Raw genomic sequence first — 5902 nt, 5'->3', positions numbered from 1 at the left:
GGGGGGGGGGGCTGATCAGGCCCCTTATGTCCAGGTAGCTTAACATCAGCTGAGGCTAACTGTTGTTAGCTAGCAAATAAGTAAACCTAACTAATGTTAACAACTGCCTAGTGAAAAGTTCAAGATGTGATGTTAACATAAAGTAAATCAGCTTGGTGGTTTAGCATGTGTAGAAACAGCTGCATACTGAGTTTTTGATATTACAAAAAAATGTAGTAAAGATATTACATTTCAAGAAAGTAGCTTGGCTACCGGTAATGCTAGCTATCAGTAAACATATATGTCAGGAATATTAAAACTTCTTATACTGCTACTGTTACTTTTACTTTTAATGAATCCTGTGAAATGGTTCCACCATTTCTTTGGGGGGGGGGGCATGTATTCACCAACATAGGAATTAAAATGGTTTAAAATGGAACCGCTTGTTTTATATATAATCCTGTGCCGGCAATTTGTCTTCTGTTTTGTTGTCAATTTATACTGTTTAGTTATTGGACATCAGCATTTTGTTTTGTTTGTGAGGTAATATGTAATGGTAAATAACTGTATTTTATTTAGTCTTTACTCATTTCCTTACAAAACTGTAAATGTGATCATGTTTATGTTTAGTTTCCTTCATTTTATTAATCGTTTTAAAGTTTTATAAACTTCTTTCCAAACTTCTGTCTTAGTTCTTTATCTGAAAAGGAGGAGTGTGTGTGTGTGTGTGTGTGTGTGTGTGTGTGTGTGTGTGTGTGTTTGCCTCAAAAGATCATACATCCGATGAATATACACAGCTTAGCATTAGTATCTTACTGGCAACATAACATACAAACAGAAGTTCTGTATCCTTATCATCTAACATTAACCACATCCATACTCTAAATTTGTGCTGAATGGAAAAAAACATATCAGCGTGCCAAAAATTGACATAACACTGAACCTTGTGTTTATACATAAAGTTACAGCTCATCAGGGCACTGAAATATTGTGGGCTTCCCAACCATGTAAGCAAGCATTCTTCTGTGATAGCTGCAGCATTGGACCGATGTTTTCTCATGCTTGTCCTTTTCACAGGCTGAAAACAAAATGCCGTTTTAAGTTTGAAAACTGATTTTCACCTCAATGAGAACTAAATAGTTCAGTTTTGCTGTTAAAACCATGTTCATATTTTTGCTTTACTCAACAGTATGCAGAAGGAAAAACAGGAGAGGTGTTGCAAAGGAGGGCTTCAAACCACATTCAGACTCCCAACAATGTGAGTGATCACACATCCAGATCAGCCCACTGAGCCACAAAGGTGGCAGAAACTGAAACAAAAACTGAAGAAACGCATAATTCCATGACAAATCAGATCAGAAACCAGGCCACTGGAACGTGAATTCAGTGATAAAACAAGATTGCCACCAAATTTTGCAGTCAATGTATAAGCTACTGATCAAATCCAAACATAAGTGTATAGAATCCCAAAACTATCTACACAATTAGCCTCCGATCCTTTAACATACATCTGTTTCTCCCTGAGGTGAACGGACCCTGAAATGGATCCTACCAAGCCCGAAAATGACTCACAGAGCAAAAAAAGGGCGCAAACAGTTCAAACCTCTGACTCACAGCCCCTTTATAACCCCTCCATAACCTTTCATAGGCTACAATAACCTTCTTATGACCCCTTGGAGAGACAGACCTGATGGAAATTTGATATCTTGTGCTCAGTTGCCCTTTAATTCACTCACACACATCATCTAGCTCTTGACAAAAATTCAGAGCTAGATTGCAAGCATAAAGACACTTAACAAAGACACATGATGGACATATGCACACGCACACAGAGACACACAGTGACTGATGTCTAACTGTTTTAAGGCTACTTTTAACCGTGATCTAACAAAAAAAGTGGAAAGGAGAAGTCGGATAAACATGGCATGTTTATTTTCCCTTTTGATTCATGTAAGTTATGCCATATGGTGGAAAGCGCCCTACGCCAATGTGAAGTGGACACTTTTTAACAGAGATTACAACAACAGGAAATAAAAAATTGACCTCTTTAATGATTCTGCCATGCTCTAACCTTTGAGGTACACAGAGCATCAGTAACAGTCTGAAAAAACAACTCCTCTCCACTCTGGGTGGAAACACTAAATCCACCACAGGCTACCTTGTGTACAGGCCAAAAACAAAGCTAAAAACATTCTTTCATAGCTTTTTTCATCCATTTTTTCCTGCACTCTCCAAAATATATTTTAATAGCTTAAATTTTAAGATGTGCAAAATGTCAGCAGTTGCAAAAAAGATCAGATCTGACAACCAGAGAACCATGATCATGACATATTTGATGATGCTCAATGATAGCTCAACGTTTTGGGAAATGCGTTGATCCTCTTAACTGAGCGATTGACACCAATTTAATTTTCTATAAAGTAAATACGAAACTACGGCCAGTAGCTGGGTAACTTAAATTTCCAAAAACACTGGAAACGGGGGGAACAAGATGTTACTGAGTTGCATTATGGGAAGTGTAGGATTCAGTGTTTTGGGAGCTGACCCATAGGAAGAACTAAAAGTCAAGACATCGTAGCCTCAGCAGCTTTGATTTCAACCAAAGATTTGAAATCTGTCAATCAAATGTTTGCCAACTTTATGGAAGTGTAGTACTAAACTTTTAATTTAACTTTTAAATTTAACTTGCTAGTATATTGTTAGGTTTTATATATACTGTTTATATATAAATATATTGCAGTAATTTGTCTCTACATTAAAATAAGCTGCATGGTGGGGGGTAAACCACAAAACATGCTTTAATCTCCTGAAAAGCTCTATCTGTACAGTCCAAGTAGGTTTCCAGCTGTTCTTTCTTCATTTTATGTGGAACTCTACGTGACTGTGGCACTACTGTGGGACACACTTCCTGTCTAGTTTTTTTTTCAGCTAAATCTGTGGTGGATCTGCCGTTCTGTGGATTATGTGGATACATTTTGCTGACACCAAAGAATAACATTTAAGAAACTGTTATGTTTCATGCCTTAGCTGAATTATGGGCGAGCTGAAATGGAACAACCTGCTGTGTGTAAACCGGTCACTCATTGAATCTGTTATTCAACAAAAGATACCCTGATTACAGCGCTCCGCACTGAGGCTGAACACACAGGAAACTATCAACATGTGCTGAAGACACTGCCATAATGTCAACACAGCACACTCTCATCAAAGGAACCATAACAATAAGGAACCGCTTGCCTCACACTTGCATCTGCATGCAGTCCCCATGTTTCCATGAAGACCCCGTGGAAAAAACTGGCGCACACACAGCTGTGATGACAGAGGTAGACACTGTACGCTACTTGCCTTTTCTGTCCTGCTACATTCAGGAGCTTTTTTTCTGTGAATATTGACACTGTATCATTCAGGGATGGGAGGAAAACGTGTTCTGGTTTATTGGCGTTTCTTTAAGCCAATCCCAAACGTCTTGGGCAGAGCCCACGCTGCTGCTGCAACAAAGCCTCGGGAAGGAACTTGTTATGGTGGAACATGTGTACAATCAAAAGTTGTTTTAGGCATGCAACAGAAAACTCAGATTGAACAGATAGTCTAGCTAGGAAGTAGTAGGAATAGCACAGGTGTAATTATAACCATCAATCCACTTAGGAGAGGACCTGGTATTGTGCATGCTGACTAACCAAAATAGCTCACTGGGACACTTTGATGGAATTGAGCCATTGTTAAGGTTATTCATTTCAGCTATGCTTTTCCTATTATGAGAAGTCAAAATATGTGAAAAAGGTCTATAGTCCTCATAACTCGATCAGAGTTTTTAAATTCCACCACAAAGAAAGCAGACGGTAACAGACGTCTGGCAGGAATAAAGTGAGCTCCAGCGGAATTTCTGCTGGCAACGGAGTAATTCCGGAAGTAGAACATAGCGGCTATAGACTACTAACCAACTAACGTTTCATCATTGCTGTAGAGCAGGCAGAGGACTGTTTGTTATTAAATTATTTTTAAGAGTCACCTTAGCAAGTTAGTATATATTTGGGGGACTCAAAAAAAGAATAATCAAAAGCAGCAGTTTACAGTTTATCTGTAGCTCCTTTAAATGTGTGCACGTATATACTTATGCGCACACAGCAAAAACATCTTTTAAACTCCACACTCCAGTTTGTATTTTTGGTTGCCTTCCCTAAATGTGTAGCCTCTAAGCCCAAACCGTGCCAAGCCTGATCACAAAATTATGACATAGCCAAGGCCATTGTCTGAGATTTGACAAAGGTCCTCCAGAGCAACATAGGACATGCAACTCCCCATGATGACTAAACTGTTCGTCATCTGTTAATTAAGTGGAGTTCCCCTTTAATGGATGAACGCGCAGCTGTGATTGCAGTGAGAACAGTTTTTGATCTCCAAAGAGAGACTTTGTTGTATCCCTAACTTGTGGTCTGTTGGTGAAAAAGTCCAGAATCCAGTGGACGTGGGCGGGGGGCTGATATCAGCTTGTTGGACCTGTGTTACAATTCAGCTCATGACGGGAAAGGAAAGCAACATAAAAACAGGTAAAGTGAAGTTATTTATTGGTGAGAGAGTTCAACGTTAATCAACAAAATCAGGTACACAACCTACAACGGGGCAAATGCCTGAGAGTGATGGGAAATAAATATATATTTGAAAAACTGACTCTAAAAAGAGCTAAACCACTGAACATCATAAACAGAAACAACATTCCACTAATTAGCCAACAGCATCCCTAAACATAGTTGAACACACTAGGTTCACACTAGTATTACAACAAAGTACCTAAGTATCAGCACAAAACAAGTAATTATACATTTTATTTGTATTGCACTTTACATTACAGCAATCTCAAAGTGCTATAGAGCGTATAATAAAAAATAAAAAAAGAAGTAAATAATTAGAATTTCAAAGATCATGATCTTTTTTTAAAAGATATGTTTTTAGGTGTCATAAAAAAAACATGTGTAGACTGTGGGGCCCTCAGGTGGTCAGGGAGGGCGATCCACAGCCTCGGAGCGGCAGACATAAAGGCCCCATCACCCATGCTGCAGAGCTTGGTTCTGGGGGCTTGGAGGGTGTTTGTGGTTGCAGACCGGAGGGTGCGTGAGGACTTCTGGGGGGTTGAGGAGTTCCTCTAGGTAAAGGGGGGATTTGTCCATGAAGGCACTGGTGGGTGAGGAGGGAGACCTTATATTCAATATGCAATTCTGAGTGGAACAAGGAGCCAGTGAAGAGACTTCAGGATGGGGGTGATGTGATTATGCTGGCGCACCACCCTAAAGAATCACAGACTGCCTCAAGTGACAATGTTGACACCCTATAAACAGTGTTTTCTGTGGGTCTGTAGGAGTCGTCCATAGGAAAATGTGATGTTTTTCAACAGAAATAATGATCAATTTCAACATCCTTTGGAGCATTATTATCACCATCTGTGTCTCAAACATTGGAAAAGCTAGAGCAAATAAATAACACTGAAAAAGCTTAAAAGCAACACTTGCTAAAGTAGTCCACTGGAGACCAAACTACAACCAAGTTTTCTGAGCATCTGAGTGTCACATTGTTAGTTTTGATGCTCACACTGATTTTAGATGCATTTGGCTTGGGTGGTGCATATCGGGTGAGCTTAATTGCTTCTCCCAGATTGGTGGATTATGCTGAGTGCTGATATATTCAGTGTCCTCAGAGCTCCAAGCGGGAAGTGGGAGGGATCGGACTCGACTAGACCAGATCCTGACAGGGAACCACACATTCTACTTAACACATTAACTTAAACCCGAAAAGAGGTAAACACATGGGAAGGTGCAGCCTTAAAGGTCCCATGACATGGTGATCTTTGGATTCTTTTATATAGACCTTAGTGGTCCCCTAATACCCTATTTGAAGTCTCTTTTATATAGACCTTAGTGGTCCCCTAATA

This window comes from Etheostoma cragini, chromosome 5, assembly GCF_013103735.1.
Source record: "Etheostoma cragini isolate CJK2018 chromosome 5, CSU_Ecrag_1.0, whole genome shotgun sequence".
NCBI classification, from domain to species: domain Eukaryota; kingdom Metazoa; phylum Chordata; class Actinopteri; order Perciformes; family Percidae; genus Etheostoma; species Etheostoma cragini.
Note: the sequence above shows the minus strand (reverse complement) of the source record.